This window comes from Lynx canadensis, chromosome A1 (assembly GCF_007474595.2).
Source record: "Lynx canadensis isolate LIC74 chromosome A1, mLynCan4.pri.v2, whole genome shotgun sequence".
Lineage (NCBI taxonomy): Eukaryota > Metazoa > Chordata > Mammalia > Carnivora > Felidae > Lynx > Lynx canadensis.
Genome location: NC_044303.2, coordinates 103,124,785 through 103,134,920, shown reverse-complemented (window position 1 = coordinate 103,134,920; position 10,136 = coordinate 103,124,785).

Sequence of the window (10,136 nt, the reverse complement as noted above, 5' to 3'; positions counted from 1 at the left end):
CTCAGACGTTTTATTTATTCACTTGTTGTGCTAACAAGCCTTTCTCTCTTCTTTCACCTCAGGTCAAGAACCTTTGCCCCAGTCCTTCCCTTGTTCCTGTTTAGGTTTAGTCAAAGGCCCTGAGACTATCTCATCCGTGTCTTACCCGCATCAAAAGTAACCATTATCCTTTCAAAAGTATCTTCCGAGAAGAAATTGCATACCACCCCAATGTTCTCACACAACACATTTAGGGTAGTTCCAAGCAGACAATAGGACAGGAGGGGGATATGCATATTTTTCTCTGCAGTCCACAATGTGGGCATGACGCAGTCCTCATTCTTCAGACAAAGGAGCCAGCTCTAGAGGAAAATTACAGATGACATCTGCCTCTCGGTACAATTGAATTACACGTTCCATCACAGATCTAGCTGGCTTGTTACCACAAAGTCACATGAATGCGTGGGCTTCCGTGTTTTGCCCGTTTCTTGAAATGTCTCTTGCAGAGCCAGCTGTGAAAGAATTTCCTCCAAAGTTAATTCAAAAGCAAAACAACTTGTAAATGATTTTCAACCTTTATGGGTAAATTCCCCTTAATGCTTTCCAGTAGACCAGGAAAGCCCATCCACCAAGAATATTTTACGTTGTGGAAGCCGTGGCTATGTTCGTATTTGTGAGGACCTTTACATACATAAGTAACGTTGAAGAACTAAGACATTATAAGATAAAAATGCATATATAACATTGCCTCCCAACTGATAATGCAGTTTGCCATGGTTGGTTTCTTTGTGTCTTTTTTAACTAGCGAGGACATGTAGAAATAGAGAGAGAAGGCATAGAAAGCATGTTGATAGAAATAGAATGTAAGCCACAGATGTCATTTTAAATTATTTAGTTGACATATTTTCAAAAGGTGGAAAGAAGTGGTTAAAATTAATTTTACTAATATATACAATATATTTAATGTACATATAATATACACTGTATCAAAGTCTTCTATTTTGTCCGAATATTGCATTATATCCAAAATGCTACTTTTAAAAACCCTATAAAAATTATTAATTTTGTACTTTACATTCTTTCCTCATACTAAGTCATTAAACCTAGGCTATATTTCACGCTGGCATCACGTCTCAATTCAGACGAAGCGGTTGTCAAATGCTCAACAGCCACATATGTCTGATGGTTCCCATATTAGACAATGAGAACATGGAAATACGTTTGTACACTCTCTGATTTACATGGGTATTTTTGTATGTCACCATTTATATAAACCTTTGATCTTGATATGTTTATAAGGCACAGAACTTCTTTTGTAAGAGAGAGAGAGAAAGAGTGCGTTATTTTTACCTCTCTAAATAAATTGCAACTGATCATTCTGAATAATCAAATTCATAAGCTCATACTTTTTTTATGAAGAAAGAACTGCATTAGGCTTGTCAAATCTCAGCAATATAACCTTTGAGAAGATAAAGCTGAATTGCTTATCACAGTGATGGAGAATACCGCCTTACCTTTGGTAGCATCGTGGAGAAGGGAAGGCAAAGTCAAAATTTATTGAGTGGAAAGTTTGGTGTAAAATGTCTCCTCCAGTGCAGGAACTTGATTATAGTTGGTTAAAGATCATAACACAGAGTTTAGGATTGGTGGAAATTACCAGTAAATGTTTGGGAGGCAAAGGAGTCAAAGAATCGGTGGGCAAAACCTATTTGTTTATGCTTTCTGTTGAAGGCTGGTGGATATTTCAGAAAGTTTCTATAATGAACAGTCCAAGTATTTATCCGGGCAAGACTCTCTTGAAGGAGTCCAGTTATGCTAATGAAGATAAGGAATACTTAACATGGTCATGTTAATCTAGATATTAAGCTGTGAGAGGGTCCTCCCTCTCAGGCAGTTTTGGTTCTCAGGGGTGTGTGTGTGTGTGTGTGTGTGTGTGTGTGTGTGAGTGTTCATTACAATACAGATGTCCAGCAAAGAGGATATCTCTCCTTCTTTCCTTACCTGACAAGTCTGAGAAATATTTACACAGATAATCTCTGTATTTGCATGGCCACTTCCATACAATCAAATATAAAAGATCATGTAGTTATAGAATAAGTTGGTAGAATGTTTCATTTATTTATTTATGTATTTTTAAAAATTTTTAACGTTTATTTATTTTTGAGACAGAGAGAGACAGAGCAGGAACAGGGGAGGGGCAGAGAGAGAGGGAGACACAAAATCTGAAACAGGCGCTCCAGGCTCTGAGCGGTCAGCACAGAGCCCGACGCGGGGCTCAAACTCACGGACCGTGAGATCATGACCTGAGCCAAAGTCGGACGCTTAACCGACCAAGCCACCCAGGCGCCCCTAAGTTGGTAGAATGTTTTAAAAAACACCAAGAAATCTATTCTTGAACCCAAATGATCTAGATGAAATGCCCACATGCTTGAAGTTGTCTCTCTTTACCATACACCACATATTTAAAGAGCTCCCCCTACGTTTTAAGTAAGCACTGTGCTTTCTTATCAGTGAGTAAGACACAGAGTAAGTGCCTGTCCTCAGGAAGCTTACATTACAGGCGATTTGGGTAATGTTTAAAAGGAACCAAACAAGGAAGCAATATGATCGGTAAGTGGTATAAGTGTAATATAGCAGAAATAAAACTGCACGACACTAGGGATGAAGGGGTCCTGAAATGGACTCTTAGAAGGAGATCACACTGATATGTTGTCTCATAGTGGCAGAACAGATGCCAGCTTGAGAAGGGTAAATGTTGTAATCAACTGTGGCTATTCCCCGGTTAGAGTGGCCAAATGCAAGTGTCCGAAGGCAGGAAAGGACTTTGGATGTCCAGGAGGTGCCTAAAGTTTACTAGGTAAGTTTAGTAGCGTTGGTGCAAAATGAGTTTAGAGCAGAAGTCAGATAATACCAGGCCTTTGTAAGCAAGGTAACTCCATCACACAAGTTCTGAGCTTCCTTCAATCTTTCCTGTTGCTGCCTTGAAATCCTTAATAATTTTTGGAAAGGGAGCTCTTCAGTTTAAAAATGGTTCACCCTGGAATGTCACAAATTTTGTAGCCAGTCCTACTGGTAAAGCATAGCAAGGATTGGCCAAAATGAACAAATCAGGAGACTATAGATGCTGGAGAGGATGTGGAGAAACGGGAACCATTTTGCACTGTTGGTGGGAATGCAAACTGGTGCAGCCACTCTGGGAAACAGTGTGGAGGTTCCTCAAAAAATTAAAAATAGACCTATCCTATGATGTAGCAGTAGCACTGCTAGGAATTTACCCAAGGGATACAGGAGTGCTGATGCATAGGGGCACTTGTACCCCAATGTTTATAGCAGCACTCTCAACAATAGCCAAACTGTGGAAAGAGCCTAAATGTCCATCAACTGACGAATGGATAAAGAAATTGTGGTTTATATACACAATGGAGTACTACGTGGCAATGAGAAAGAATGAAATATGGCCCTTTGTAGCACCGTGGATGGAACTGGAGAGTGTGATGCTAAGTGAAATAAGCCATACAGAGAAAGACAGATACCATATAGTTTCACTCTTATGTGGATCCTGAGAAACTTAACAGAAACCCATGGGGAAGGGGAAGGGAAAAAAACAAAGAGGTTAGAGTGGGAGAGAGCCAAAGCATGGGAGACTCTTAAAAACTGAGAACAAACTGAGGGTTGATGGGGGATGGGAGGGAGGAAAGGGTGGGTGATGGGCATTGAGGAGGGCACCTTTTGGGATGAGCACTGGGTGTTGTATGGAAACCAATTTGACAATTTCATATATTAAAAAAAATTAAAAAAATAAATTAAAAAAAATAATAGCAAGGATTTCAATTAAATATTGTATGATGTTTGTTTATCTGTATTCCACCCCCGTTCTCACATTCTAGAAACCTGGAAGTTATCAGTTCAGGGCTTATGTGTTCTCGGTGGTATCAGAGCCTCCAATTCCTTCTGTCTTGTTGCTCTGCTGTACAGGTCTTTCAATGCCAGCAGCTCCCTAGAGTCCAAAATGACTGCCAGTGCTCCAGCTATAAAACCTCTTCCCAGTCAACATCGAGGTCCCTGAATCACCATACCATTTACCCATACATCCCATGGACGACATGTAGAAAATGGCCAAGCCTAGCAGACTGGGCAATGAAGTCTTTATCCCGGAAAGCCACGTGCCCTGCTAAATTCTAGGATTTCTTTTTCCATGATATAAAGGGAGTATTGTTAGCCCTGCTCTACACTCTCACTTCTTCCTTTGACCTGAAATATTCATTCATTTACACGTTTATTCATCTATACACTTACCCAGTCAACATTAATTCACTCAAAAATGTTAATGAGGGTCTATTTGTGCCAGGCTCTATACTAGTGACTGAGGAAAGGTAAATGGTTAAGAGTTGGACCTTAGAAGGGTGCCTGAGTGGCTCAGGAGGTTAAGCGTCTGACTCTTGATTTCAGCTCGGGTCATGATCTCACAGTGGGATCAAGCCCTGCATCACTCAGGCTCTGTCCCGGCACGGCAGAGCGTACCTCGGATTCTCTCTCCCTCTCTCTCTCTGCCCCCCCCCCCTCTTCTCACACTCTGTTTCTCTGTCTCAAAATAAATAAGTAAACTTAAAAAGTTAAAATTGGGGCGCCTGGGTGGTTCAGTCGGTTAAGCATCCGACTTCGGCTCAGGTCATGATCTTGCGGTCTGTGAGTTCGAGCCCCCCGTCGGGCTCTGTGCCGACAGCTCAGAGCCTGGAGCCTGTTTCGGATTCTGTGTCTCCCTCTCTCTCTGACCCTCCCCTGTTCATGCTGTCTCTCCCTGTCTCAAAAATAAATAAACAAAAAAAAAATTTTTTAAAGTTAAAATTAAAACAAAAAAAAGAGTTGGACCTTAGAAGATAAAGTAGGGGAGGGAGAAAGACCACAGATAATTACAGTGTAACATCACAAGTACTGGAAGAAACTGTCTAGACAGAGAACTAACTGAAGGTTGTTGATAAAGCCACACACAGATGAGTGGCATATACGTTTGGTTTGACAAAGACAGACAGACAAAGAAGGGGAATGTATTTCCAAGTTACACTTCTACCGTAAAGTATGATTTTGGAAGACTGTGTGGGACTTCTGAAGCTCTCTTACAGTGATTCGTCAGACTTGATAAATAGAATATGGCCCCGCCGATTGTTTGGTTAAACCATTTAGTGCTCCCTCTAGGTTCCCGCACGATTGTTCCGGCTGTCGCCATCAGAACCGATGGTAAAGAGATGCTGATATGAATGGATTGGCTGTGCTGCAGCTCGGTTTGCCAGCAGACATAACCTGTAAGGCGAAGAAATATAGCAGCTGACAGGAGAGTCAGGCACTGCTTTTATGTTCCATGCCTCTAGCCCCACACCCATCCAACTGAAAAATCCTGCGTCTGCTCCCAGCCTCTGTCCTCGGCCAGTCATATTGCATCAGGGACCCTACAAACCAGCAGCTGCCCTAACAACCCTTGGATTGCAGGACAACATCTTGCCCCTTGACACCCCACCCAACGTTGGGGAGTGATATTCCCATATCCATCCAGCAATGCCTTGCTCATCTTTTCCCAGAAAAAAAAAAATTAAAAAAAAAATAATAAAGCCAAATCTTTGGGAACAGTGTCCAGCTTTAGAGAACAAACAAAGGGATTCCTCAGTTTGGGAAAAAAAAAAAAACCCAGCTATATTCAGACTTTTCAGACTTTTCAGGTTCATTCTCAGAAGCTGCAGTCATACCCCCACTATGAGGATGGCTGTTACTGTCACAGCGGTGACCCTCCCGTGCAGCTCTTTTCTTCTGAAATGAAAAAAAAAAAAAAAGAGCTCTGTGGTAAATCACATCTGCAAGATGTGTTTCATATGTCAGGCACACATTGCTTCTAAATCAAATGCTGATACATGACTTATTCCGTCAAAAGTAAGCAGAATGCTATAATTTATAATCATCTTGAAGCACACTGCAGAGAAAATGAAAGCAGACCATTAAATTTTAATGCCTTTTCGGCTCACGGAAAAGAGGGTTTCTGGCCACGTTTGAAGCAGGGTAGTGTTTCAAATACCATGGTGCACGCCCCCCGCCCCCCCTTCCTCTCCCCCCCCCCAACCAAAACCAGTTTGTGTTTGCCAACATTTGTGGAAACTAATTGAAAAAATGATGTAGCTGTCAAAAGCTGCCATCAGTCAGGAAGTTGTCCCCAGCACAGAAGGCGACGGCAGAGGAGTGGGTCCCGTCCAGTACCCACCCCCATTTCGCTTTTTAACGATCGCGTGTTGTTGTGCAAGCCAGCTCCCCGCAGCAGGGCTGGGAGCAAATATTCATCCGGGTGTCATCTCCGCTTAGGCTCTTGTCCTGCACACCTATTCATCTGTGTTAAGTGAACAGCAGCATCAGCTCAAATTAAGCTGGCTTGAAAACAGCCACTGTTAATAATTTCTGCTGTGATTCAACTTAGCTTTGGCTAACAGGTGAAGATGTTTCATAACGGAGGCAATTACAGCGTCTGAGAGCGCTTCCCCGCTGCCTGTTTAATCAGAGGAACCGAACACTAGCTCCTGCGCGCGGGGAAGGGCCAGCGCAGCCACCATCGGGTGCACGCGTTATCTGCTAGATTGAACAAGCTGCCTGCCGGGGACAGATGCTTAGTGCGGTGATTAGAATATAAAGCAATTGCAAAGGCTGAGGGGATTGGAGTCAGTCTCCCTTATCTCAACTTCCTACAGGCTTTTCTGGTCAGATAACACGTCTTCCAAACCAGTCTTTGTAGATGAGAAATCATATGTATATCAATGCACGAAGACTCATGTATATTCATTCATCTGTGCCCTGTGTGAATTTTCCATTTAGACTAGGAACTATAAAAAAAAAAAAAAAGTGGGGGGGAAGGGTCTTCAATCCTATGCAAATTTAGTTCCTTTTATAAGCGAATTTTTGTGACTAGGAATATAGAGACGCTACGTGTTAAGCCAGTATGACAAAATCGCTTGCCCGATTTTAATACTTTGAGACTGGAAAGTCTGTTGGCTTTACCAATTTTCAAACAGCTTTTCATATTTAAGTTTAAAAAAAGAAAAGTGAAGACTTCAAAATATATGACCCTAGATTTTTACTTCTGTTACCAGGAAAGAAAAGTGCAATTATGAGGATGTTTTGTTACTTTTTACATTATAGAGATAGCATGTTTATATCTAGAGGGAAATGTATTATTCTAGCACAAAGTAATTTTTCACATCAACTCTGAATAACTTTAAATTATAGTAAAAACATAGCTGTATACTTCCTAATTGTGGGGACTTTCAAATAGTTCATTTCCAGCCAAACACTTTTCGTCTTCTGCTAAAAGAAAATCAAGCAGTCTAAATTGAATTTTTATTCATTACAATTTCCTGAAATGTAGTTCTTAATGGTTTCTGATGTGCCTAAAGGCATGAATCTTAAACTGCTTCGCCCCACCCCCAGCCAAAGAACCAGGGAAATGAAAAAGGCCCATTTGGTTCCTGGTATTAAATTTCCACTGTATACATTAATCTGCTTTCACAGTATTTTCCTTCAGTATATTTTGCATCAAGGGCCTATAATAAAGTCCTTGGTAGGTTATGTTTAACGAGCAATTGATTACAGAGCTGTATATCCCCAAACTGAACATGTTTTCTACAAACAGCAAAATAGTGACGAGGGCTGGGAGGGTGGGGTGGGTAGAGGTTAGCCATATGTTTCCTTTTATTTAAAAAATCTTTTAGGAGCTTGGGAATGGTTCTGATTGCATAATACCAAGGTTATACTGAGAGTAATCTATTTCCATCTAGGTTTTTTAATGGAGGTTGTCGTCTTCATCAATTATTTATTTAGTAGGCTTTGAGGCCGTGTGTGTGTGTGTGTGTGTGTGTGTGTGTGTGTGTGTGTACACGCGCTCAAGTTTTGGGAAGACAGGAATAAACACACACCCACAAAAGACTAATAGTTTGTACTGCTAAATATAGGATTCAAAGCTGGGTTTAAGATACCTACTTAACAAGATAGCGACTTGTCTTTTTTAAGCGGTAGTTAGTTCTTTATTCCCTCGTACTTTAGAACCATCCATCTAGCCTCATCTTGGAATATTCTCGGCCAGAATCCACTGCCCACTGAGTATTCCCCTGACAGTTACTGTTGCTCCTTACCCTTGGAGCTTTGAAAGCCTGTGTAACATTAGCCTATCTAGCCCAGTGAAAATGTCTTTACAGATTAGTGTAATGTTAATTCTGCTGGCTCCCTGCTTTTGACCTGAAGTGAAATATACGGCAGTGCCCGGAGCAGATGCATCAGAGTTTCATTGGACGGCACAGATTGGTTGGCTGCCTGCCAAAAATGCAGTGCAAGTGGTATTGGGGGCTCAGGCTCAGAAAAGCAGGCTTGAATCTATTCTCTGCTCTTGAAGGGAAAGAAAACAAAAGTGTCACATAAGTTTGTGTGGAATCAAAATACATTTGTTAAGATCGGTCATCTGCAGATGTTTACCCAGCGTTGGAAAAGTAATTGAATCTTCTGGTGTAAAATGGAGACATCTTTATTCAGTTTTGCTGAAAGACGTGAGACAAAAGCCAGAGCAAAGAATAAAAAAAGAAATGATCTGAACTCCATTTAACCTTCCAGTTGAATGCTGATCTCACCATAAGAATACAAATGTGTACATGTGGGGTGTTTAAAGTCTGTCTCCTGGTTTTTTGGTTTTGTATTTTGGGTTTTTTTTTAGTTCAAATAGAAATTAGTCTGAAATAATAAACCAGATTCATAATTTAAAAAAAAAAAAAAAGCTGATTTATACAGCCAAAGTGCAACTATTATCTAGATAATTCCAAACCAGGATCTAAAATTCTAGAGGCAGGGCTCGGGGAGGTGGAGGGATCTATGTCCTAAATTATCCTTGCTGTCTCTGTTATGGGCTGCAGCATTGAAACAAATGTTTAAGACCCTTGCTGGTTTTTGTGTACGCAGAAAGAACCTGGAATCATACTGTTCCAAAATGGATATCCCTGTTGACAACTTCCTTTTCACCTGGAACCCTGGGAACATTGGTTAAACACTTCAAGAACAGTAGCTCAAGTCTGCGGTCATTTAGCGAATTAAAACACAGGATGCCCATTTAAATGTAAATTTCTGATAAACGGTTCATGAGGTTTTAGTATAAATGGTTCAAAATACAGCATGAGCCATGGATGCAATATTTGGGAAATACATTAAAAATGTATTCACTGTTCATCTGAAATTGAACCGGGCAACTTGCATTTTATCTAGCAACCCCAAGATGTGTTCTTTGCTGTCTCACTTGCTGAACACGCAAAGCTCCCCCCACTGTACACACGCACGTGTACCCACACACACACAGTCCTAACTTTCCGTTTTTAGCACACTTTTAAAAAATGTATCCTCCAGGTTATTTCTGAGTTGATCTTAATCATATTTTCGTCTCCAGTACTGCCTTTCCACAGCAGTAAAACATATGCTGTTTGCCGCCTAAGTAGATGGGTAATGTAAGCTGTGATGTGGAGAGGATTCTTCTCTTATCCGTTCTCTCTGAGGGTGTCGTTACAGAAACATATATATGTGCTTTTATCTGTGATAAGAGCTACCATCTGCTCGCTGCAATGTGCACGGCTTACCGTCTGAAGTGCTTGTACATGTTATGAAAACACACAGCTTTTGTGTATGTTGAGAATACATATAGACAGCGTTCTAATAAACCAGAACATTAGGTGTTTGAATATGTCACACGGACGCAAAATACAACCGCAATTACGGACAAGAGCGGTTAGGGATGGCCCATTGCCAGGCTTGTATTTACGCCCGTAGCATTTTTGCGACCTTTTAATATTCCATTATTTGCAACCTCTCCCCACAAGATAATTATTTTAAATAAATGGAACCTTTTCCGTGGGAAAGGGGCTTCACTTCATTCAAAGAATGGAAGCTTTCACGCCAGGGACACCCGATCCCTGAAATGTGTGTCGCATGTATGTGAGCAACGGGAGAGGCTGAGACAGCGAGACAGAACATATAAATTTGAGTTCCTTTGACCTTTAATCCAGGAGAGCACGAAGAGAAATGCACTAGGAAGGTTGGTTTGTAGCTGTCTGGAGGCTGATAAGCTGTAATAAAGGTGCACTCAGTTGCAATTCATC